This window comes from Schistocerca americana, chromosome 5, assembly GCF_021461395.2.
Source record: "Schistocerca americana isolate TAMUIC-IGC-003095 chromosome 5, iqSchAmer2.1, whole genome shotgun sequence".
Classification (NCBI taxonomy): Eukaryota; Metazoa; Arthropoda; class Insecta; order Orthoptera; family Acrididae; genus Schistocerca; species Schistocerca americana.
The window spans coordinates 140,668,121-140,695,278 of NC_060123.1; positions in this window are offsets into that span (position 1 = coordinate 140,668,121).

Here is a 27,158-nt window from a genome sequence, read left to right on the forward strand (position 1 = left end):
TAATAAATGTGAAATCCATCACATGTAGAGTGCAATCACCTCAGTTGCTTGTACTTTTATACCATGTTGTTTGTACATCCATCAGAGAGAAATTCAGATTTCTATAAATCTGAATTTCTATAATCGAAATAATTGCTTACTTTTTATGAGGTGTGTCAAAATGAAGGGTCGTATAAGGTGTCTTGAAGAAGAAACTGATGATAGGAATCTATGGACTGAAAGGCCACCGATCGACGTTAGAGAGCACCTAACTTGTAGCGGAGAACGCGTGACGCTAAGCTAGCCCTTCATCATACAGCGTGGGTTTGTACGCTTTAGAGTGCTGTATTGAGGCATTCGACGCCACTCCCTTTCCAAGGAGTTCCACTTGCGCTCCATCACCGTTGTAGTAGCGCCAGGAGTTCGCCCCTATACCTCCGATGATCTATAGAGTCGTTAGATGAGGTTGCCAGACATAGATCCGTATCTTCGAGTTGTTCCTCAAAACGCTGCCCATAATCCCTTGTGATATGTCAGTGCATTTTTGTTACACCTTGTATAATGACTCACGGTCAGGGAGTTCTCTGCGACAGGTAAAACGGCCACCAGAGTGGTAGGGTATATAAGGGGTGTGAACAGCGCCATATGTTGAGCGATCTCTGTGGAGCAGATGGATGTGTGACACCGTTATCAGCACTGGATTGACTTTGAAAGTGGCATTATTGTGCGTCTCCAATTTGCCCTCTGGTCTAACCGCGGAATATCCAAAATGGTGGGGCATTTGGACAGAACTGTAATTCGATGTCGGACCGCGTGAGAACTTGAGAGCATGCTCACTCTTCGTCAAATTTATGGCCGACCACGTCTGACCACCACGCGGAAGCATCGCCGCATTGTGCGCCAAGCACATCGTAACCCCTTCACATCTTTGACTGCCAACCGTAAACACGTAACAGACTTCTTGCAATCCGCTGTCTGCTCGCATCATTAGTCGGAGATCAACAGCGGCAGAAATATGGTGTTACCGTCCCATGCGTTGGCTGCCGTCAACACCATAACACTAACGGCTGCGTTTGGGGTGGTGCCATGACCGGAAACATGTACTGATGATGAATGGCGTCACGTTGTATTCAGTGATGAATCGCTTTTCTGAGCTACCTCGGATGAACGTCATAGACAAGAATGGCAGCGACACGGGGACAGGTCCCGTTCTTCCAGTATTCTGAAGAGGTACAGCGGAGTTGCTCCAGATGTCATGGTGTGGGGAGCCACCGTTTATGACTTCAGCTCACTGCTGGTACAGACTGAGGGAGCTCTGACAGTGCAGCGGTATATCACGGATATTCTGCACCCTCATGTGTTACCTCTCATGATAGTGTATCATGTTGACATTTCTCAGCAGGACAACACTCGTCCATACATGGCAAGTGTCTGCGTGAACTGCAAGCGTGATTTTGAGATACGCCCGTGGCCAGTAATATCCGCCGGTCTGTTCCCGGCATCTTTTACATTGGGCAAGATGTGTCGTTGGCGAACACAATTTGTGGAAACTATTAATGTCGAATTTAACTATGGTGGTAAAACAGATTGTGTGGAAGGGAAGTTCGATACATATGCTGATCAATTTCCCTCTTTTAGACATTATAATATTAAGGATGAAATCAATTTTTTGCTAATAAATATCAGAATGTAATAATTAACAAGTTGAAGACATATATCTATCCTATGAATGTTAGATTAGAAAGATTAGGTTTGGATAGTAGTGCTAACAAGATTTTTTGAAGAACAAGGTAATATGGAGCTTCATCCCGCTGCCAGTACCCACAATGCCGAGAACCAGCTACAGCATTTGTGGGTCAGCTCGCCTCAGGAGCAAGCACAACGGCTATAGGACAACCGCACCATCCGGACAGTGCATGCATACAGGCCAGATGTGGTGCAACGTCATACTGCTAAGTGGCCCAAACTGCAAAGTCGTTTGTAAATTTGATTCGATTTCATAACATCGTACAACCTCTCAAACTGCGAACTTTCATTTCGTTTTCTCCTCTCCTTCTGGACGCTTCTTAATTACAATCAGACTGCAGTAAAATTTAGTGGTTTTCGAACCCTTTTCGGATAGTTCCGATCGTAATTGGCAACACTGTCCGGTTCGTGCCACTTTGCCACTACGTTTTGCACAGCAGACTTGGTCTTAAAGTCTTGCACAGACGGTTCCGCACACGTTTTCTACGGTGTGTGCTTCGCATTACTCTCGACAGCAGTCACGTGCTGTTTCACCTTGAGCAAATTTTGTGTTCCATTCAACTCCTCACTATACAAGTCCGCTCTCAATCACTCAAACGTAGTGACACAGCAAAGTACTTGGGGCACAATATGCGGGAGATGCGCTTGCACAGTCGTGCAGACATGTAAAATTCAGCCGCTTGGTGCATCGAAAACACAGTTTCCAGAATGTTCTGTGTGATTGACAATTCTCCAGTTCGTTAACAAGGGTCAGCGACAAATCAATTTTACAAATAGTTTCCAGGCTAGTTCTATTTTGCCCACCCCGCGCAAATAAAATGTTCACAATTACATTAGGAATCGAATTACATGGGGTGTTCAATAACTAAGGAAACACTTTGTTTTTCTGAAAGCGCGTTGGTTTAATTCAGACTTACAAATCACCATTTATTCGCCACACTTTTGCCTACAAAATACTATAGATCAACATATTCTTTATTCAATGCAACGGCCTTATGCCAGCCCATTGGGAGGGCCTGTGTACCCGCATGGAATCACTGAAAGGGTCGACGTCGGAGCCAGCGCCTTCCTGCATCAGTAACCTCCACTTCACCCGCGTACTGCTTCCTGCGGACTGCATCCTTCATTGGGTTTAACAAATGGAAGTCGAAAGGTGCGAGATCTGGCCTGTAGGGTGGATGAGGAAGAACAGTCTAGTAAAGTTTTGTGGTGCGCAGACTTGTGTGAGTCCAGTCGTGCAGCGTGTTGTCTGATTGTGATCCGTCGATCGCCTCGTATGAGAGTGTCCGCACGTTGCAGCTGCAGGAGTCACAGCTGTGTGCGGCCAATCGGCGCGCGGGAGATCGGAAAGGTTTGAGCATCCTTGTTGCGATGATGACGGACGTCTCGCCCAACTATATCTACGTCTACATCTACATACATACTCCGCAATCCACCATACCGTGCATGGCGGAGGGTACCTTGTACCACAATTAGCATCTTCTCTCCCTGTTCCACTCCCGAACAGAACGAGGGAAAAATGACTGCCTATATGCCTCTGTACGAGCCCCAATCTTTCTTGTCTTATCTTTGTGGTCTTTCCGCGAAATATAAGTTGGCGGCAGTAAAATTGTACTGCAGTCAGCCTGAAATGCTGGTTCTCTAAATTTCCCCAGTAGCGATTCACGAAAAGAACTACTCCTTACCTCTAGAGACTCCCACCCGAGTTCCTGAAGCATTTCCGTAATACTCGCGTGATGATCAAACCTACCAGTAACAAATCTAGCAGCCCGCCTCTGAATTGCTTCTATGTCCTCCCTCAATCAGATCTGATAGGGATCCCAAACGCGCGAGCAGTACTCAAGAATAGGTCGTATTAGTGTTTTATAAGCGGTCTCCTTTAAGGGTGAACCACATCTTCCCAAACTGAACCGAAGACGACTATCCGTCTTCCCCACAACTGCCATTACATGCTTGTCCCACTTCATATCGCTCTGCAATGTTACGCCCAGATATTTAATCGACGTGACCGTGTCAAGCGCTACACCGCTAATGGAGTATTCAAACATTACGGGATTCTTTTTCCTATTCATCTGCATTAATTTACATTTATCTACATTTAGAGTTAGCTGCCATTCTTTACACCAATCACAAATCCTGTCCAAGTCATTTTGTATCCTCCTACAGTCACTCAACGACGACACTTTCCCGTACACCACAGCATCATCAGGGAACAGCCGCACATTGCTATCCATCCTATCCAAAAGATCATTTATGTAGATAGAAAACAACAGCGGACCTACCTAACTTCCCTGGGACACTCCAGATGATACCTTCACCTCCGACGAACACTCACCATCGAGGACAACGTACTGGGTTCTATTACTTAAGAAGTCTTCGAGCCACTCACATATTTGGTAACCAATCCCCAATCCCATATGCTCGTACCTTAGTTAGGAGTCTGCAGTGGGGCACCGAGTCAAACGCTTTCTGGAAGCCAAGGAATATGGCATCCGTCTGATACCCTTCATCCATGGTTCGCAAGATATCATGTGAAAAAAGGGCTTTTGTTCACAGCTGGGTTTCCATAGATATTCTGCATGTGTCTGTGAGTATCAGCAATCCGCTGGCTTTGCGCCACAAGAACCTCTGTTACAAACGCTAATTTGAAGACTACGTACGGCGCCGCCACACATGAGAACTTCATGAAACTATAGGGGCTGAAGCGGGAATACTCCACGATGTCCCACAACAAATTACATACTTTTTCGAACGAATCTGGCCGAGAAAAAAATGTGCTGATTTCCTTATTGAACGCCCCTCGTACGAAAGCAGACACGGAGGACGGCAGCATTAGACCCGAGCTCTACCGCAGAGCAGTCCCGGTCGATGCAGCTGGCAGGCTACCGGGGTGCGGGAACAGGCAGTCAGTCCCGCCCCGCTCCGCGACTGACGCCGTCAGCTGAGCGCAGCCGCCCGCCCACGCAACCCGCCGTGACGTCACGGGGCGCTCATTACGGTCCGCTTAGTTGCGGCTCCAGCCTTTGATCAGCGCCGCTCTGACGCGGCCCGCCGCTCAAACCTGCGGCGCTATTTTCGGACTCTCTTGTGTCTGGAGGGTTCCACACGTAACTGAGGGCGCGGCCGTTGCAACTTTGGCGGCTTTTAGGGGCAGTGTTACACGGGAGAGCCAGGTGGTGCTGCCCGCAGAGAACCTGCATGTCTCCCAACACTAGCGTCCTTCCTCTTTCCTTCCTGTGAAAAAAAATCATTGATTAGTTAAACCACTAAATCTCCACCCCGGATTCTTTAAAGAATCGAACTCCCATTCATGAAACACAAATGTGTGATTACTTTGCAGACGGGTTAATGTATTAAATATTTGGCGGTAAATATGTAAGCGAGAAAAAAGTTTAGAAAGGGATTGATATTATGTTTTAAAGTTTGTAGTAAACCGCAAGTTATTCTCACTAACAAACACTCCATGAGTGTGGTGTTGGTTATATGCGCTCCGTTTTTAAAGCATCTGAATCTCTAGCTTTTCAAGCTAGTTTTTCAAGCATCTCAATGTTTATGACGTTATGTCTCCTGAACTACGAGTCGTATAATTTTGCTGATACATTCAGTGGTATATGTGGATGCTGTCTGCATAATGTGTTGCGAATAGAGTTAGAGTCTCTCTCTCTCTCTCTCTCTCTCTGTCTCTCTCTCTTTCTCTCTCTATTCGTTTAGTCGGTTACGTCTCTCCCTGACCCCATGAACCAAAACACGCCAATTTCTTCTGTCCTACACTTTCTCCCATAGGCTTTCCAGGTTGGAACACATTGCTTCTGTGGTATCGTCAATCCATCTCATCCTCTGACGTCCTATTCTTCTAGTGCCTTCGATCTTCGCCAGCATTAGTGTCTTTTCCCGTGAAGCATGTGTAGTCATGAAGTGTCCAAAGTTGATCAGTTTTTGTTTTAGTATCAGACCTTCCAGGGAGTACTCTGCTTTTATGTGCTCTAATATTGTCCTATTCGTTCTCTTTGCAGTCCATGGGACTTCTAAAAAGTTTCCTCTAACACCACAATACAAAGGACTCTCTATTCTTCGACGCTTCGCCTTTCTAGTTGTCCAGGTTTCACATCAGAACGTCACAACTGGAAAGACCATAGCCCTTACAACACGGATCTTTGTTGCTACAGTTATATCTCTACTCCTTAAAACCTTGTTAAGATTTCTCATTCCCTTTCTACCAAGCAGTAAGCCTATCCTGACTTCGTGGCTGCAGTTACTATCACCAGAAATCTGGGAACAGAGATAATCGAACGTAGGCACAACCTCCATTGTTTCTCCTCGTATATGCCATGAAATGGTAGGTGCATTTGCCACAATTTTCGTTTCCTTAACTTTCACCCTAAGACCAGCTTTTTCACTTTCTACTTTCACCTTCAGCAAAAAAGTCCTTAACTCTTCATCACTTTCTGCCAACATCTGCGTACCTAAGCTTGTTTATATTTATCCCAGCAATTTTCATTCCTGTTTCGTCTTCATCTAACCCGGTATTCCTCTCACAACATGTTCTGCATACTGACTGAATAAGTGAGGTGATAATATGCACCCTTGCCGTACCCCTTTCTGAATCTTGATCCATTTAGTTGTTCCATACTTAATTCTCACCGTAGCTTCTTAGAGTATAAACTCCGTATGAGACGAATGAGGTGATTTCGTACTCTCATATTTTTGAATATTTCCGAGTATTTATTGTGATGGACACAGTCAAAGGTTTTTGGATAATCAATACACGTCTTTCTGGACTTCTCTTGCCTTTTCCACAATATATCGAATGTTGGCGATTTGATCTCTGGTTCATCTTCCTTATGCCCGAGGGAAGACTCGAGTCTCTGCCGGAACCAGCCGCACAGTCCATGACTGCAGCGCCTGAGACCGCTCGGCTAATCCCGCGGGGCTTCCCTTATGAAATCCATCTCGTTCTTCCGATAGTTCTCGCTATAGATAACGGCGAAGTCTAATATTTCAACACAACTTTGCTAGCATGTGAGATAGTAGTGAATAAGTCATAAATTAAAGTTACGCCTGATGCTGAACTTATACTGCAAGAACTGCGAAAATGTAGAAAGGAAAAAAAAGTCCTTTCTTCATTTTCAGGGGGGGGGGGCCGGAGGTGTCAGCGAAGTTTATCGGAAGTGATCAAGTGCTCTAATTTCCAAATACTTAATGAGAATACTATTTGCGTACCGTAAGTTGTGCTCCCTTGCTCCCTCAGCACATACAGGACGGACCAGAACTACACTGAAAAACTTTCAGTTATTGTTCAGAGACGCTTTCTGAGTACATTGGTAGAAAGGACCGACGGTTTCCAATGGTTGGTAATGGAGTTACCCATTTCGTTTGGTTTATTGCCCCGCGGTTAGCTTTGTACCTTCAGTTCGCTGAAAATAGTGCACAACATGACCAGCTTGATCACCGGACGTGACACCAATGAAATTCTTCATATGTTAAGCACCTCGTGGAACAATGGTTAGCACGGATAACTCTCGATCACGGGGTCCTGGGTTTGATTTCCGGACTGGTCGGCGATTTCCTCCACTCCACGCTCTCTCTCTCTCTCTCTCTCTCTCTGTGTGTGTGTGTGTGTGTGTGTGTGTGTGTGTGTGTGTGTGCGTGTGTTATCCTCGTAGTCATTTCGTCGAGACACAAGTCGGCGAAGGAGCGTCAAATACACTACCGGTCATTAAAATTGCTACACAAAGAAGAAATGTAGATGATAAACGGGTATTCATTAGACAAATATAGTATACTAGAACTGACATGTGATTACATTTTCACGCAATTTGGGAGCATAGATCCTGAGAAATCAGTACCCAGAACAACCACCTCTTGCCGTAATAACGGCCTTGATATGCCTGGGCGTTGAGTCAAATAGAGCAAGGATAGCGTGTACAGGTACAGCTGCCAATGCAGCTTCAACATGATACCACAGTTCATCAAGAGTAGTGACTGGCGTATTGTGACGAGCTAGTTGCTCGGCCACCATTGACCAGACGTTTTCAGTTCGTGAGAGATCTGGAGAATGTGCTGGCCAGGGCAGCAGTCGAATATTTTCTGTATCCAGAAAGGCCCGTACAGGACCTGCAACATGCGATCGTGCATTATCCTGCTGAAATGTAGGGTTTCGCAGGGATCGAATGAAGGGTGGAGACACGGGTCGTAACACATCTGAAATACAACGTCCACTGTTCAAAGTGCCGTCAGTGCGAACAAGAGGTGACTGAGACGTGTAACCAATGGCACTCCATACCATCACGCCGGGTGATACGCCAGTATGGCGATGACGAACACACGCTTCCAATGTGCGTCCACCGCGGTGTCGTCAAACACGGATCCGACCATCATGATGCTGTAAACAGAACCTGGATTCATCCAAAAAATGACGTTTTGCCATTCGTGCACCCAGGTTCTTCGTTGAGGACACCACCGCAGGCGCTCCTGTCTGTGATGCAGCGTCAAGGGTAACCGCAGCCATGGTCTCAGAGCTGATAGTCCATGCTGCTGCAAACGTCGTCGAACTGTTCGTGCAGATGGTTGTTGTCTTGCAAACGATCGCATGTCTTGTCTCAGGGATCGAGACGTGGCTGCACGATCCGCTACAGCCATGCGTATAAGATACCTGTCATCTCGACTGCTAGTGATACGAGGCCGTTGGGATCCAGCACTGCGTTCCGTATTACCATCCTGAACCCACCGAGTCCATATTCTGCTAAGTCATTGGATCTCGATCAACGAGAGCAGCAATGTCGCGATACGATAAACCACAATCGCGATAGGCTACAGTCCGACCTTTATCGAAGTCGGAAACGTGATGGTACGCATCCTCCTTACACGAGGCATCACAAAAAGGTTTCACCAGGCAACGCCGGTAAACTGCTGTTTGTGTATGAGAAGTCGGTTGAAAACGTTCCTCATGTCAGCACGTTGTAGGTATCGCCACCGGCACCAACCTTGTGTGAATGCTCTGAAAAGCCAATAATTTGCATATCACAGCATCTTCTTCCTGTCGGTTAAATTTCGCGTCTGTAGCACGTCATCTTCGTGGTGTAGCAATTTTAATGGCCAGTTGTGTAAAAAGACTTGCACCACACAGCCGAACTTCCCAGAAGGGGTCCCCGGCCACGAATGCCACACGCATATTTTCCATTGTGTGACCGATGGTACATCCCTGTTGTACAACCGATGTGGAAAGTTTCCAGTAAATTATACACGTCTACATCGACAGAAAAGCTTTAGACGAGAAGAATACATAGTTGTCGTATAGCATATACCAAACGTGCAGTAAGCGTTAAACTCAGGAAGGGAAAGAAATTCGTTGACAGAGCCCCATTCTGTCACTCTTAGTACATTGGCTGCGACCAGAGAAACAGGTGCCCGTACCCCCACCACATTGTCTCCGTCACCTCCGCCCTACAAACAGGTGCTACAACCGCGTCGTGATATTTGCACAAGAAATTACCCGCCAGTCGTATGCAGGAGCGCAAGCCAGGAGCGATAAGGTGTCGGCGGGGCGCGGAAATTAAAATGTCACGCGCGCAGCACACGCCTCACATAATTCGATCGTAAACTTGTCAGCGCAGCAGAGATGCCTTGCCGATGACCTCATAGTCATTCAGGTGCGCCCATTTCCTTAACTTTGCCCACAAATCTGACGTATCTCGCCGCCAGCTGGTTTACGTCTCAAGGTGTCTATTTGCATGCGCGAGTGATGGGGCCCCGGTTATTAGCTCGTGACATTACGGAACAGGCGTGTCTGGCGGGTGCCGGCCGGCCGACGCGCACCGCCGCTGCCAACACTCGTGTCCTCGGCGCACAGCGAGACGCGGAGCAGAGGTCACTGGCGCCCGCTGCCCGCGCAAAGTGGCCGCTCGCTTCCGGAAGTGGGCACAGCTGCTGACGCCAGGTTCGGGAAACTGGGACGGCAACGGTATTACTTTATAGTCACCACTGTTAGGCCCCCTTCAGGGTACGTACAATGGTCCTTCAGTAACTAATATTTTTTTTTTTTTCGGTTAGCAAGTTGGTTTACTCAGGGGTTCAGTACACCATATTATTCCCCACTCTTTTGGCTACAGAACCCCATTTTCAACATAATCTCCTTTCAATGCGACGGTCTTGCGGTACTTTGCTGGGACGGCTTGTAACCCCCCTCCGTTGGTCGACGTCAGAGTCAATGTCTAGTTGCATCAGTAACTTCCCCATCATCCACGTACTGCATGAAAGTCGGAAGACGAGGGATGTGGGTTGTAGGGTGGATGAGGAAGCACAGCCCAGTGGCCGGCCCCGGTGGCCGTGCGGTTCCCTTTGCTGGTAGTGATACTCAAAATCCCGAAGTGTGATTATGTTGAAAGACTCAGAAGGCAGAATTCACAAGTTGAGACACAGCGTGCAGGCAGCTGCTCTAGAAGTAGGGGCAGGTGAGTCTCAAGGGCTGGAGCTCCGTGAATGGCCAGAAAGGTCACAACACTCGCAGGTAGGTCAGTAATAGCATTTAAGCATAGTGCCACCTACCGTAACAGTGAGTTACGTCCGACTGTACATTGTCAATTTTCGCTGACCACTCTGTATTCTCTCAGAGTCGGCCGATATAATTTCATTGTATTCTGCATCAAAACGCACCGGTCCATGTGGCCGAGCGGTTCTAGGCGCTTCTGTCCGGAACCGCGGGACTGCTACGGTCGCATGCCTCGGGCATGGATGTGTGTGATGTCCTTAGGTTAGTTAGGTTTAAGTAGTTCTAACTTCTAGGGGACTGATAACCTCTGAAGTTAAGTCCCATAGTGCTAAGAGCCATTTGAACCATTTGAACCACTGCCCAAGGAAGTTTCGTGAGCTCCTTTCGGGTGTGCAGGTTTTTGTGAAGCGTTGCGTATTTTGGACAAGTCAGGAAAACTGCTGGCGAATCCTGTTGAAGCCTTGGGCAGATGGAGGGAATATTTTGAAGAGTTGCTCAATGTAGGTGAAAATACGATCAGTAATGTTTCAAATTTCGATGTACAATGGGATGGGAATGATGATGGGTCACATTCGAGGAAGTGGAGAAAATGGTCAATAGATTGCAGTGCAATAATGAGGCGGGGGTGAATAAAATTAAGTCGGAACTCATCAAATAGAGTGGAATGTCAGGTCTTCAAGGGCTACACAGGATAACTGAAATGGCGTGGGAGTCGGGACAGGTTCCATCAGGGTGGACGAAAGCAGTAATCACACCAATCTTTAAACATGGAAACAGAAAAGATTGTAACAACTACAGAGATACCTCTCTAATCAGCGTTGTGGGTAAAATCTTCTCAGGTATTGTTGAAAGGAAAGTGCGAGTATTAGTTGAGGACAAATTGGATGAAAATCAGTGTGGGTTTAGGACTCTTAGAGGTTGTCAGGAGCAGATCTTTAGCTTAGGGCAAATAATGGAGAAGTGTTACGAGTGGAACAGGGGATTGTATCTATACTTTATAGATCTAGAAAAGACATATGACCGGGTTCCTAGGAGGGAGTTATTGTCTGTTCTACGAGATTATGGAATAGGAGGCAAACTTTTGCAAACAATTAAAGGTCTTTACATGGATAGCCAGGCAGCAGTTAGAGTTGACGGCAAATTGAGTTCATGGTTCAGAGTAGTTTCAGGGGTAAGACAAGCCTGCAACCTGTCTCCACTGTTGTTCATATTATTTATGGATCATATGTTTGGCGGGCCGGTGTGGTCAAGCGATTCTAGGCGCTACAGTCTGGAACCGCGCGACCGCTGAGGTCGCAGGTTCGAATCCTGCCTCGGGCATGGATGTGTGTGATGTCCTTAGGTTAGTTAGGTTTAAGTAGTTCTAAGTTCTAGGGGACTGATGACCTCAGATGTTAAGTCCCATAGTGTTCAGAGCTACTTGAACCATTTGAATTTGATCATATGTTGAAAACAATAGACTGGCTGGGTGAGATTAAGATATGTGAACACAAAATAAGCAGTCTCGCATATGCGGATGACTTAGTTGTGATGGAAGATTCGATTGAAAGTTTGCAAAGTAATATTTCAGAGCTAGATCAGAAATGTAAGGACTATGGTATGAAGATTAGCATCTCTAAACCGAAAGTAATGTCAGTGGGAAAGAGATATAAACGGATTAAGTGCCAAATAGGAGGAACAAAGTTAGAACAGGTGGACGGTTTCAAGTACTTAGGATGCATATTCTCACAGGATGGCAACATAGTAAAATAACTGGAAGCGAGGTGTAGCAAAGCTAGTGCAGTGAGCGCTCACCTACGATCTACTCTCTTCTGCAAGAAGGAAGTCAGTACCAAGACTAAGTTATCTGTGCATCGTTCAATCTTTCGACCAACTTTGTTGTATGGGAGCGAAATCTGGGTGGATGCAGGTTACCTTATCAATAAGGTTGAGGTTACGGATATGAAAGTAGCCAGGATGATTGCAGGTACTAGTAGATGGGAACAATGGCAGGAGGGCGTCCACAATGAGAAAATCAAAGGAAAACTGGGAATGAACTCTATAGATGCATCAGTTAGGGCGAACAGGCTCAGATGGTGGGGTCATGCTACACGCATGTGTACCCAAGAGACTCATGGTTTCAGCAGTAGAGGGTAGGAGGAGTCGGGGTAGACCAAGGAGAAGGTACCTGGATTCGGTTAAGAATGATTTTGAAGTGATAGGCTTAACATCAGAAGGGGCACCAATCTTAGCACTGAATAGGGGATCATGGAGGCATTTTATAAGGGGGACTATGCTTCAGACTGAACGCTGAAAGGCATAATCAGTCATAAATGAGGATGATGATGATGATGATGCGTTGACATGGAGAAGGAAAGTTCGTTTGCATTTCTGTGACGACAAACACGCTGCAACCACTTCTGAGTTTCCTGAGGGTAGCACAGTACACGTCACAGTTGATAGTTGTAGCATGAGAGAGGACATGAAACAGAAGAACCTCTCTAGACTCTCAGAAGGCCGTTCCCGTGGCCTTATCGGCTAAGGGTACGGCCTTGAACCTTTTTCTCGGTGGAGAGGCGGTATGGCGCCACTCCATGCATTGCCATTCTGCTTCCGATTCGCGGTGATGAACCCACTTCTTACCGTCAGCGACGATATTCGACTAAAACTGTTATAATCAGCCTCGTACTGCACGAGCGATTCCTCACAGATAGTCGTTCATTGCTTTTTGTAGTCTGCTGTTAGGCGGCGAAAAACTCAGCGGGCGCACAGCTCTGAATGCCCCAACTTGTGGACGACTGTGTCATCACTACCAGCACTACCAACAGACACGTCCAGGTGTGCAGCGAGGTGTTTCGCTGTGATCCGTCGATCACCTCGACTGAGGTGTCCTCACGTACGACATTGAAGAAGAACACTGAAGAAGTGACAGCTGTGTGAAACAGACCGGTGCACGGGACATCGGACAGGTTTGTGCCACATTCCTGCGCTGATGACAGACGCGTCGTCCAACGACTCACCGTGCTTTTGTTCACTGCCAGGTCTCCGTAGACACTCTGCAAGCGTCTATGAATATCTACTCCACTCTGATTTTCCACCGAAAGGATCTCAGTGACAGCTCTCTGCTTGGTATGAGCCTCCGTTGTAAGGCGTCAGGCAAATCCAACACCTTCTATGAAAACCCTGATATGATAAGCAAGTCCAGCAGTATGTCACATAGCTCCGAATAAATCGTGACATCAAATTAACAAAAGTAATACGATTATCGAGTGAGCAAATGGAATACCACAGACTAACACAAGAATGCCTAAATGCATGTCATACCTTCCCACCGTGAAACAGACGCATTTTGGTTCGGCACAGGTAGGGGGAGCGGCACCACGGTAACTGCATTTGCATAAGACATGCAGCGTCAGCTCAAGGCCTTACGGAGTGGGGTGTTACTGGGTATAACCACACATCACAGTTGGCGTGTGCTCCAGAGCCCTGTGACGACTGTCATCTATGTGAATGACATCCTACCACCTGTAGCCACACCCCTTCTGCACAACATCCCAGTCGCCATTTTTCAGCAAGACAATGTACGACCACATGTTGCCGCACGAACGCGCGCCGTCTTTGTGTCACAGGACGTCAGCATTTTGCCCTGGCCCCGCCACATCACCAGACTTGTCGCGAATCGAAAATGTGTGCGATTTGGTGAAAGGACGAGTGCAGTGCTGTGACCCATGGCCAACCAACACAAATGAACTTTGGAACCAAGTGAAGGCAGCATGAATGGCTACGACACAGGGCCCCATTCGCGTCTTATACGCGTCGATGCCATCACGCATGGAACAAGTTGTCCGGCCCATGGCGGACCCTGTGTCCACTAGGCAACAGGATACTTGCTGAAGTGAGATGACCGACATGCTAATCATTTCTGCAAAATAAACTAACGTCCTATATATGAACGTCCTATCTCTAGTCGCTCAGGGTGTTCTGTTTTCGTCTGAACATGAATGTAGTTTCGTCATATCGTGTGAACAATAGTTAAGTGTACAGTGAAAACGGTATATGTGCTTTCTCAGCCAGAAGCAAGGGAACACAGCCATACAACGAGAGAGCACCACACAGCAGGAGCAGCCTCCAGAGGCACCACGTAGTTATGGCCAGGCGCCATGGGAGACGCACACAATAAGAACTATGTTGTGCTTCCACCTTATGTCAGCAACCAGTTCCTAAGTGGACATCATCATCAGTTATCTGCTATATTAGCAGGTCCTTTGCCTCTCCATTTTCTGCGAGCCATTGCTTCCTTCTTAAGGCTGCTGTATGTTGTACCGTCCATCATGTCATCCAGTATCAGGAATCTCCTCCTTCCTCGCTTCCTTTTCCCTTCTACATAACCTTCTAAAACTGTTTTTATCAGTCCGTCATTCTTTCTTAATAAATGCCCAATCCAATTTCTTGTTCTTCTCTTTATTACGTCTAGTAACTGTCTTTTCTCTCCCACTCTTCTCAGTACCTCTTCATTTTTTACTCTGTCCATCCAACTTATTCTTTCCATCCTTCGCCATGTCCAGATCTCAGAAGCCTCCAGCCTTTCTCTGTCTTTCTTCCTCATAATCCATGTTTCAGCGTCATATAGAAGAACACTCCATACAAGACATTTTATGAGTCTCTTCCTGAGTTCTCTGTCCAGACCGCTGCAGAAAATTCTCCTTTTCTTATAAAACGCCTCTTTTACCATTGCTATCCTTGTTTTAATTTCTGTGGTGCACTTCCAGTCGGTGTCTATCCTGCTTCCAAGATACTTAAAATTTTGCACCTGTTCTAGTATTTCTCCATTCAGCATAATTTTTATTTTCTTATTTCCTCCTAGAGCCAATACTTTTCTTTTTACTTGTGTTAATTTTCATTCCATATTTTTTTCCGTTAGTTTCAATGGTGTCCACCAAATCCTGTAATTCTTTTTCCCCTGTGGCTAGAAGGAGCATGTCATCAGCAAATGTCAAACACATTACTCTTCTTCCTCCAATTTCTATGCCTTTGTCATCTAATGAGCATTGGTCAATCATATTTTCCAAGTAGAGGTTGAAAAGTGTAGGTGATAGACAGCATCCTTGTCTTACTCCTTTTCCTAGTCCGATCCAGTTTGTGTGGACATCCGTCGGCCAAACGAGGATATAAATGGATACACGGCTCCTGACAGACAGTGTATCAACAAGTAACCGACAGTGGTAACACCATGCTTCCAGAGAACATCTAGACTTACCCACAGTCGTCGCCCAGAAAAGCCAAACTGGACATTCCACTAGTTCGATTTTAGTCATCTTTTACTGTATTCCGGGCTAGACTATTTTTCACTCACAGACAAAAAACTTCGAACTACATTGCCAATCATCCTTTTCGCACACATTTTTCGTAATTGATACATATAGATGATGCATGCAAGCAAACCACCTTATATCAACGTCTACCTTCGGTTGTAAGTTGCTTCTTCCTGCCGCATGCGCCCATTTATCTTTAAAGCCAAATATACACGGCGTTTGTAAGTTAGTTATATAGAAGTATCCTTTAATTGTCAAAATTGGGTACAATTTACAGAATTTTTTAATACAGCATATAACGCAGTATATCCTCAAGTTTTATCCCGACTTAAATTGTCAGTTCCCGACGTTCTCGCTGGGTCGGATACGCGGATGTGTTATTCCAACAGTCATCATGGAGTCGTATAACGGTGCAGCAGGTGATCGTTGCTCTTTATGGTTTCATGGATCCCGAGCCGCTACTACAGTTCACAGACAATTCAGGACTAAATATGGCAAGCCTCCACCTCAGTAACAAACTGTTGTTAATTGATACGATCGTTCCACCAAAATTGATTGCGTATCACATAGAACGCCTGCTCAGGATCAGCCAGCAGACTGCGACGCTGAACTGAACAAGTGCGGCAGTCTTACATTCGTAGACCGTGTAAGGTGTCAGACAAATCCAACACCTTCCATGAAAACCCTGACATGATAAGCAAATCCAGTAGTATGTCACATAGCTGCGAATAAATCGTGACATTAAACTAACCAAAGTAATACGAGTAACGAGTGACCAAATGGAATACTACAGACTAACACAAGAATGCCTAAATGCATGTCATACCTTCCCACCGTGAGACAGACGCAGTTCCGAGGGGAGAAACGAGAACAGAAGCCGAGAGCAGAACCGTGTTAAGTTGGAAGGCCCTACGATAAGGGACGGACACCCACGTCGCCAGCTAACCGCTAGGACCACACCCCAGCCGCAAGTTTTAGCGTGAGACTTTTTCGCGTCTCTGTTACGACAGGACCACCCCCAGCCCATGTTAAAAGATAGAGCCCTCCAGAACAACAATATAGATCTTACGATAACACAAAAAGGGCCACCCCCCAGCCGCAAGTTTTAACGTGAGACTTTTTCGCGTCTATGTTACATTAGGACCACCCCCCAGCCCATGTTAAAAGATAGAACCCTCCAGAAGAACAGTATAGATCTAACGATAACACTAAAGGACCACACCAGCTGCAAGTTTTAGCGTGAGACTTTTTCGCGTCTCTGTTACGTTGCAAACTTTAAAAAAATTGCCCCACCACGAAAAGTATAACGTTTCTCATTGGATAGACAGAATTTTTCTAGGCGGAGCTTAAAGTTAACATAGAGACCCTGATTGGTCAGATGAAAACACAGCCAGATAGTTTTTTAAAACCAACTTCGGTAAGCTGTAGTAAGGAGAAGTTAGGAGAGAGTTGCTTCCGAGACAGCGAGGTGAGCGGAGCTGTGCTGCCCGCTGCCCCCTGACGAACACCGACAAGGTAATGAACACACGCGATGCTGCATAACAGCGCATAAAGCTTCACTCAGAACTGCAGAAGTCTCATCTGTTACACCCCTTTTTGCGTAATACTAGTGTCGATCGTCAATTAAAGCTCATTGTGTTCACATTTGCCACTACTAGTAAAAATCTGAAATGCGATGATTTTTCTGTTATATACACTCCTGGAAATGGAAAAAAGAACACATTGACACCGGTGTGTCAGACCCACCATACTTGCTCCGGACACTGCGAGAGGGCTGTACAAGCAATGATCACTCGCACGGCACAGCGGACACACCAGGAACCGCGGTGTTGGCCGTCGAATGGCGCTAGCTGCGCAGCATTTGTGCACCGCCGCCGTCAGTGTCAGCCAGTTTGCCGTGGCATACGGAGCTCCATCGCAGTCTTTAACACTGGTAGCATGCCGCGACAGCGTGGACGTGAACCGTATGTGCAGTTGACGGACTTTGAGCGAGGGCGTATAGTGGGCATGCGGGAGGCCGGGTGGACGTACCGCCGAATTGCTCAACACGTGGGGCGTAAGGTCTCCACAGTACATCGATGTTGTCGCCAGTGGTCGGCGGAAGGTGCACGTGCCCGTCGACCTGGGACCGGACCGCAGCGACGCACGGATGCACGCCAAGACCGTAGGATCCTACGCAGTGCCGTAGGGGACCGCACCGCCACTTCCCAGCAAATTAGGGACACTGTTGCTCCTGGGGTATCGGCGAGCACCATTCGCAACCGTCTCCATGAAGTTGGGCTACGGTCCCGCACACCGTTAGGTCGTCTTCCGCTCACGCCCCAACATCGTGCAGCCCGCCTCCAGTGGTGTCGCGACAGGCGTGAATGGAGGGACGAATGGAGACGTGTCGTCTTCAGCGATGAGAGTCGCTTCTGCCTTGGTGCCAATGATGGTCGTATGCGTGTTTGGCGCCGTGCAGGTGAGGGCCACAATCAGGACTGCATACGACCGAGGCACACAGGGCCAACACCCGGCATCATGGTGTGGGGAGCGATCTCCTACACTGGCCGTACACCACTGGTGGTCGGCGAGGGGACACTGAACAGTGCACGGTACATCCAAACCGTCATCGAACCCATCGTTCTACCATTCCAAGACCGGCAAGGGAACTTGCTGTTCCAACAGGACAATGCACGTCCGCATGTATCCCGTGCCACCCAACGTGCTCTAGAAGGTGTAAGTCAACTACCCTGGCCAGCAAGATCTCCGGATCTGTCCCCCATTGAGCATGTTTGGGACTGGATGAAGCGCCGTCTCACGCGGTCTGCACGTCCAGCACGAACGCTGGTCCAACTGAGGCGCCAGGTGGAAATGGCATGGCAAGCCGTTCCACAGGACTACATCCAGCATCTCTACGATCGTCTCCATGGGAGAATAGCAGCCTGCATTGCTGCGAAAGGTGGATATACACTGTACTAGTGCCGACATTGTGCATGCTCTGTTGCCTGTGTCTATGTGCCTGTGGTTCTGTCAGTGTGATCATGTGATGTATCTGACCCCAGGAATGTGTCAATAAAGTTTCCCCTTCCTGGGACAATGAATTCACGGTGTTCTTATTTCAATTTCCAGGAGTGTAGTTATTGAGAAGCCACATCAGCCACTGTAATTTACAAGTTAGATAAGTAATTAAAGATAATTGAGGGTCACTGTAGACTATTTTGATAGTTTTCTCTTTTGTGAAACTTAACTTAAACCTAGATTATAGATGTGATATGGCATAGGTCATCCTTCGATCCATTGTAGAACTTGCAAACCCATTCAGGGAATATTCGTTCACATTTTTGTTGAACGCAGTTGGTTTTTACCATCCTGTATTAAAACATTTCCTTTTATCAATAGTGCAATTTATAAACGATGTTTTGTGAATAGAATAAAATTTCCAATGGTAAACTTAACTGCTTTTTCGACGTTATTTTACCAGCTAATTAAGAATAGGAAAGCCTTGAACCCCTTCCACTAAATTTAGTTAGTATTAAGATTCTTTTACAGGTAGTGGAGTGGAGCTGACGCTGAAATCATTAAGTATTAGGTTGTATCATCGCTAGTCTCACTGAACTCTTCTGAATTCTACATGTCATGTGTGGTCTGGCGTCTCCTTACCAGCAACAGGTCCCAGGTTCAAACTAGTCAATTCCCTAAAAAACACGCTCAGAGCGTCGTTGCACGAAAGTGGTAGGGAGAAACGATATAGAACAAACAGACACCATCCAGAATGTTAGAAAACGGCGACCCTTCCAGGACGGTAAAATACCATAATTGAACGTCGACCACATGCCTAACTAGGTCAGAAAAATATCCTGTTGAAAAAATTTTCGTAATAAAAAAATTTTTTTTGAACGTTATAAATAGTCGAAAACAGTAGCTGCACCGATAGATAGTAAGAAAGTATTCAATAAATGTGAGACATTCTGGCAGAGACAATAGCGTAATTAAGTTATGAATTTTAATATTGTTAGAATTAAGTTTTCTCTCCAATGCAAGCGCACAGGTGGCGGATACGTCGTTGACATGTTGGTTCTGACCCAACAAGTAAGTGAATGGCTTGTCAAGTCGTGTGAACAAAAAGTTTATGAAACGCGTGAGATCGTATGAGCGCTTGTTGACTCGAAGTAGGGCGCGTGAATTGCTTTTAAAACAGAAAATAAGGGATTCGGAAAGATTAGCAATGGCAAATCGAGACCTTGACCGAATTGAGGTAGAGACCCGGCATGAAGAGGACACAGAATAGAGGACAGTACAACAGACGATGCAGTATCGCGAGAAATAGGACATATAACGCACCATAACGAGGATAATGTACATCAAGGCACAGAAAACGTAAGTCAGCATACGACAGAGGAGCAGGAAAGTAGAGAGACAGTCGATGAGGATTCTAACTTGCGTCTTGAATACGTAGAACCCATAGTACAAGTAATCAGAGCTCTCTCTCCACAGAGTACAAGGAATGCGAGCAGAAACGCGTCACAGCACAGTTCAATGCAATAGGTTGCGAACCACCACTCGGGCGAAAACACAGAGCGTAAGACGTCGGAAGAAAACGCAATAGGACCCACCAATCTGGCAGAATTATTACAATCAATTACGGAAACCATGACAAGACAAAATAAAGAAATTGCGAACCAAATTAAAAATCAGAATGCAGAAACGACGAAACAAATTTTCTGGTAAACCTTCCGGGATGTAAGGTCGTGGTCCATGAAACTCTTCAGCTCCTAACGTTTCGTCCAGAGCTGCGCTGGACATCTTCAGAGAGGTGTTTCTCCTCCGGTGAGTCTTGCCGGAGGAGAAACACCCCTCTGAAGATGTCCAGCGCAGCTCTGGATGAAACGTTAGGAGCTGAAGAGTTTCATGGACCACGACCTTACATCCCGGAAGATTTACCAGAAGATATGTCATCCGGTCGTGAAAGCCTTCATACTATGACGAAACAAATTGCAGAAACCACGAGACAAATGCGTGAGATTAAAGAACAAAACAAAAAAATTCAGTTACACCTAAGTCATATTGAAGTCGAGGCAAAAGAATCTCGAGAAGTGATAGGAAACTTAATAACAGGTCACAATCAATTGAGAACAGACATTGACAAGGTTCTAGCGGACGTACAAACATTGCGTAATGACATTCAGGACGAGATCAAAATATTACGTAACAACACCCAGGGAGAAGTCAACAAACTAGAGAAACAGATTAACGAAATTACTAGACAAGCAGCAGGTACAGCGCGTGAAATAGTTGAAAACAGTGTGTTACACACACGTATCACAAAAGCAGCGCTGAAAAGATATGATAACCGCATAGTCAAAATAGAAGCGCAAACGAAGCGACAATTTCAGAAATTGCGAACAAAGTTGTTGCAAACCATTGAAGAGAGTAGTGAACAGGATCGAACAAGCACAGAGTCTGCAACCACATCCGTACCTGTAATAGCACCGGAAAAACAAGCAATTAACGAAGATATTACACACATTAACAGAATCTTCCGTCGGTTCTTGGTAGAACAACATTGTAATAATAAATGAAAAGCACCAGTTTGCTTTTGTTCTACAATATTGTAGAACAAAAGTAAACTGGTGCTTTTCATTTATTAAGATATAACACATTTGCGATTCCAATCACAGGCGGAAAGTAACATACGTGAAATCAGACAGCCTGCACAGCAACAAACACGTTTCGAAATTCTTGATGAACAAACGTCATGACAAACACATGCGGAACCACAAATGTATGTTTCAAGGCAGTTTGGATCGTGCAATGAAGCAGCAAGGTTAGCCAGACAAGATACCGAACCAGTACCTGACAATGGAAAGCCAGGCCGCGAAGAGTACAGTGCAATGCATTCAGCTCCACGTTCACAACCGATGGAAGAAAATTATTGCGTACCACTCCAACGATACTACGCAAGGGTAGGCGAAAGTTACAGTGGACAATATCCAATGGATCTACCACAACCGGAAAAGAACGACGAGAGAAATGACCCGAAACAAAAGTGGCGAAGAATCGCGAATTTCCAATGGAACTATGACGAAGTACGACAACGAGCATTTTCTCACTGTCAGAAAATTTCAACACTTTCGAGAAGGAAACTCATTACATCTACGAACTTTTATTGATCAATTCCGAGTAGGATTACCAGAACACTGGACGCTAGCACACAAATTAGACTTTGTATGTGCACACATGTCAGGAACAGCCGCAGAAATCATGCAGAATGTTGCAGCGACATGCCGATCGTACGAAGATTTCTGAGAGAAGTTTCTCTCACGATATTGGTCCAGCGAAGCACAGAACAGAGTGAATTACGAATTATTACAGAACCCATATTTTGAAAATTCAGGAGAGAAAGGTCCCGTGAAATTTTTCAAATTAATGGCAAAGAAAAATTAATGCTTAGCTGTACCATACAGTAACGGGGAGTTGATTAAATTATGCGCGATGAAGCTACCATTGAAATACCAGCAACCATTAGTAGGTTGCGGAGGCAATGACGTCGAAAAATTTAAAGGTATTCTAAGGGAACTAGAGTTCATATTTTCGGAAGATGACGCAAGAAAAAGACGAAGCGCACGTGAAAACGAAAGCAAAAAGCAGTGGAATCCACAAGACACAGTACGAAGAAACAATAATTACGAACCACGTGATAACTTCGCACCAAGAAACGACAATAGATTTCAACAAAGAACCGGTTATGGATTTAGAAGAGAATATGGCAATAACTATAATTCACCCAGGAACGGCAACAACTATTACAGAGGGAATAACGACAACCTGAATGGGTACTGGAGAACCAATAGACCGACAAATTATCGACAAAGCAACCACTATCAACAAGCTGAACAAGAAAAGAGAATACAGATAGAAGAGGTGGAGGTAAGACCACCAAACCCCGATAAACGTTCGAATTGACAGCTAAGCACCCATGCCAAAGAGAATGACGCACCGACCCAGGACGATTGCAGCACCTTGAACAGAGAAGTAAATACCTATTACGAGAAGAGAAGAAGGAAGAAACAAAACCGCAGGGACCAGATGAAAACGAAGACAGGAAAATAACAATATCGTGTTGGGACGAAATTAATTGGGAGAATACTGACGAGGAAGATGAATTACCAGAGGCATGCACAACGAATGTAGGAGGAAAGGACGAAGTAATGAGTATGGCAAAGCTATTTGAGATGGAAACCAGGGAAAGCGAATTCAATGAGGATAATGCGCAGTTGACAGAAGTTGAAAATAACTTACGAGTGGGCACACAACCCAACGTATATAATGAAGGAAGGTATGAAGCGATAATTAGAGCATTTAGATGTGATTATGTGGAAGTAGCGACGAAGAAGGAGAAGATAGACGAGGATGAGGAAAAACTAGAGGATGTTGAAGAAAGTGTAAATGAAGGAAGAAATAGAGAAGAGGAAATAAAAGAGAGAGAAGTAGCAGTGGAAGCTTATCCTACAGAAAGTACGAATTCACAAGAGAAATTCCTAAAAAGACTCATGTATGATTCAGTGGAGGATTCGTTGATGCAAGAAGAAGAAGAACAGAACGAACCCTTTCAAATTCAACCAATTGTGAAGGCCATGGTAAAGCATATCCCAGTCAATATTGTAATTGATAGCGGAAGTGAACTGACTGCGATCTCAGAAAATTTATTCATGCAGTGTAATGCCAATGAGGAATTGCCAGTTCTGAAAACACGTAAGATTAAAGTAAGAGGTCCTATTAGAAACAATGCTGCAGAAGTTACGAGACAAACAAGGTTAACTCTTTTGTGTCAAGGTCAAAAGATCGAAGCCAACTTCGTGATTATACCTAAACTAACTGTAGATTTGATTAAAGGTGCAGATTTTTTAAATGAGAGACGAGCGATAATAGATATGGGAAAAGGTAGCGTAACATTCGGGAATGTCACACTTCTCTTTGAGCAAAAGCTAAAATTAGAAGAAATACCAGTTATAAACAAACAATTAAGAATGACACGAGATAAAGAGGATGAAGAATTAGAATGGTATGCACAAAAGGGGAAATCGCCTCAACTCATGTTAGAAGTTCATATAGAAATCGATGAAAAATTGCTAGAAGTTCAAGGTATTTCAGAACACAGTAAAAGAGAATTAGAGGGTATTTTACGAGATAAAGCAGAGGTATTTTTACCTAAGACTGGCAGTATTGAACACTTTCAGCACAAATTTGAAGATTAATTTTATTACTGGTAAATAGTCAGCACAATATTTCAAGATTATGTTGCAGATAAGATCGTCAGGAGAAAGAAAAATGAAGAGAGAGGAAGGTGGGAAAAAGAAAGTAGTTTCAATAAAAACAAAAACAAAAATAACACCATTAGTAGCATAGATTAAGGTGAAGTGATAAAGCGCAGATAGTCTAACAGCATGAAATACTAAAATACTATACACCACGACACTACACAAAAATAAAAAACGAAATTGACGATTCTTGTAGAAGTTAAGACTCAAAATATCTTAGAATTATAAAATGGAAAGGGCGCCGAAATTTGTAAAGCTAGAAGGCGTAAAACAATGTAGGTACTAGACATATGTTAGGTGATTATAAGTAAAACTTTTTGTAGGAACCATTGTAAAAACTCCAGCAAAGACCAGATGCAACGACCCACAAGTTGCAACGTGAGAAGTTTCAAGAAAGAAAAGGACATAATTAGCAAAACACGATTCGTACAAGGCAGAAGCGTCGAGAGAAAGGAAAGGACAGCGACACCAACAGAAGGCCCTTGTATCGAAAGTGGGCAATAAATTTGCCCACTAGGCAGAGCCCTGCTGGGACGGAACACGGAGCCGCACAGTGGCCGAGCCCTGCAGAGACGAGACGGGACGCCGAACGCCGGAAGGGTCTCCAAGTGCCCCGACTCGGCGGAGTGAGCAAAAAATGGTCTGACAAGAAAACAGCTTGGGCAAGCCACCACTGGCAAAAAAAATATGTGTAAAAGTCACACTACTGCTATTAAACAGCACGCCAATGCACGAAACTGAAGAAAACGTCCACAAAGTAGAAATGACATGCCCAAACAATTTATCAAACTGTTACTAAGAGGAGAACTTCAAAGCGACCAGTTATCAATAAATATTTCCTTATCCTGCCCAGAGAAGAACCAAGATGCAAGTAAGAAGCAGAGAAAAAGCAGGAGGAACAGAAGTTGAAGATTCACAAGATTGAGACCAAGAAAGAAGATGGCTGAAGAATAGACGACATACCTTCCCAAATCCCTATCCTATTGTAAACAAGTCGTCTGTGAAGTATTACAACGAAAAACGACCGCTTTCAGCGACACATAACGATGACTTTCACACATACAAAGCCAGTAAACCACGAGATTCTGCACTCACAGCTCCATTCCATTATGGGACCTCCACAATAGCAACACACACTTGAAAAGCCAACAAGGAATGACAAACGAAGCTGTACATCAAATACTTGCCTACATCCATCTCGCTGAAGTTCATCACCTTCGAGCAAAAACATTCGCCAACCTCATGCTTAAAAATTCATAGGATTGTGTGAATGTGTGAAATCAAATTATGTGATGTAGGAATTGTGAAAAAGAAACGTGTGAAAAACTAAATAAGTTAAGCACACCAGACTGCTATTAAACTACAAAATAACAGTCATTGACTATGGGCTTAAGTAAAAAATAGACTATCGATAAAAATAAGTCATTAGTTCTGAAATGGACAGTATATAAAGAGCAAAAGTAAGGCATAGTAAACACTAAAACTATATGCCACTTATTTTCTCCTCATAAAAATAAAAGAATAACTATACTTTACTTATTTTCTCCTTATAAAAACAAAGAATAAAAAATTATCTTGTTGAATGTTTTCCCTCTTTTTTAACATTTGTACCATTTGTTAGGATAATATCTCAATACTTGTGTATGAATATTTCTTTGTCATAGCAATTCTTGGAAATAATTCTTATTTGTTAGTGTAACAATGTTGAAATGAGTGTCTAGAAACAAAAACATTTTACTTGTACATGATATTTAGAAAATGTGTTAGGAATAGATTTTACTTAATTACTACATTTATAAAAAAAAATATTTCTAAGAAAATCGATGTGAAAGACTCCTCACTTTCGATAACAAACTTATTAAAAAACAAACTTCACACTTAAAGAAAGAAGAAAATAATTAAAAATTCATAATAGCATAAAAATATTCTTCTCTTGTCATATTTTGATAATAATGTGGAAGAATATAAAAATATAAATTAGTAATACAAACTAGCATAGAACAGAATAACGTGGCTGAACAGTAGGCAACAAAATTTAGATAACGGGATAATGTTTGACTGCCTTAGACAACGATTCAATCATTGCCTAACTTCAGTGCAAAAATTAAGTTTGAAGGGTGGTGATATGTAAGGTGTCAGGCAAATCCAACACCTTCCATGAAAACCCTGACATGATAAGCAAATCCAGTAGTATGCACATAGCTCCAAATAAATCGTGACATTAAATTAACCAAATTAATACGAGTAACGAGTGAGCAACTGGAATACCACAGACTAACACAGGAATGCCTAAATGCGTGTCATACCTTCCCACCATGAGACAGACGCAGTTCTGAGGGGAGAAACGAGAACAGAAGCCGAGAGCAGAACCGTGTTAAGCTGGAAGGCCCTACAATAAGGGGCGGACACCCACGTCGCCAGCTAACCGCTAGGACCACACCCCAGCCGCAAGTTTTAGCGTGAGACTTTTTCGCGTCTGTGTTATGTTAGGACCACCCCCCAGCCCATGTTAAGAGATAGAGCCCTCCAGAAGAACAGTATAGATCTTACGATAACACTAAAGGACCACACCAGCTGCAAGTTTTAGCGTGAGACTTTTTCGCGTCTCTGTTACGTTGCAAACTTTAAAAAAATTGCCCCACCACGAAAAGTATAACGTTTCTCATTGGATAGACAGAATTTTTGTAGGCGGAGCTTAAGATTAACATAGAGACCCTGATTGGTCAGATAAAAACACAGCCAGATAGTTTTTTTTTTAAACCAACTTCGGTAAGCTGTAGTAAGGAGAAGTTAGGAGAGAGTTGCTTCCGAGACAGCGAGGTGAGCGGAGCTGTGCTGCCCGCTGCCCCCTGACGAACACCGACAAGGTAATGAACGCACGTGATGCTGCGTAACAGCGCATAAAGCTTCACTCAGAACTGCAGAAGTCTCCTCTGTTACACCCCTTTTTGCGTAATACTAGTGTCGATCGTCAATTAAAGCTCATGGTGTTCATATTTGCCACTTGAAGTAAAAATCTGAAACGCGATGATTTTTCTGTTATATAGTTATTGAGAAGCCACATCAGCCACTGTAATTTACGACAAGTTAGATAAGTAATTAAAGATAATTGAGGGTCACTGTAGACTATTTTGATAGTTTTCTCTTTTGTGAAACTTAACTTAAACCTATATTATAGATGTGATATGGCATAGGTCATCCTTCGATCCATTGTAGAACTTGCAAACCCATTCAGGGAATATTCGTTCACATTTTTGTTGAACGCAGTTGGTTTTTACCATCCTGTATTAAAACATTTCCTTTTATCAATAGTGCAATTTATAAACGATGTTTTGTGAATAGAATAAAATTTCC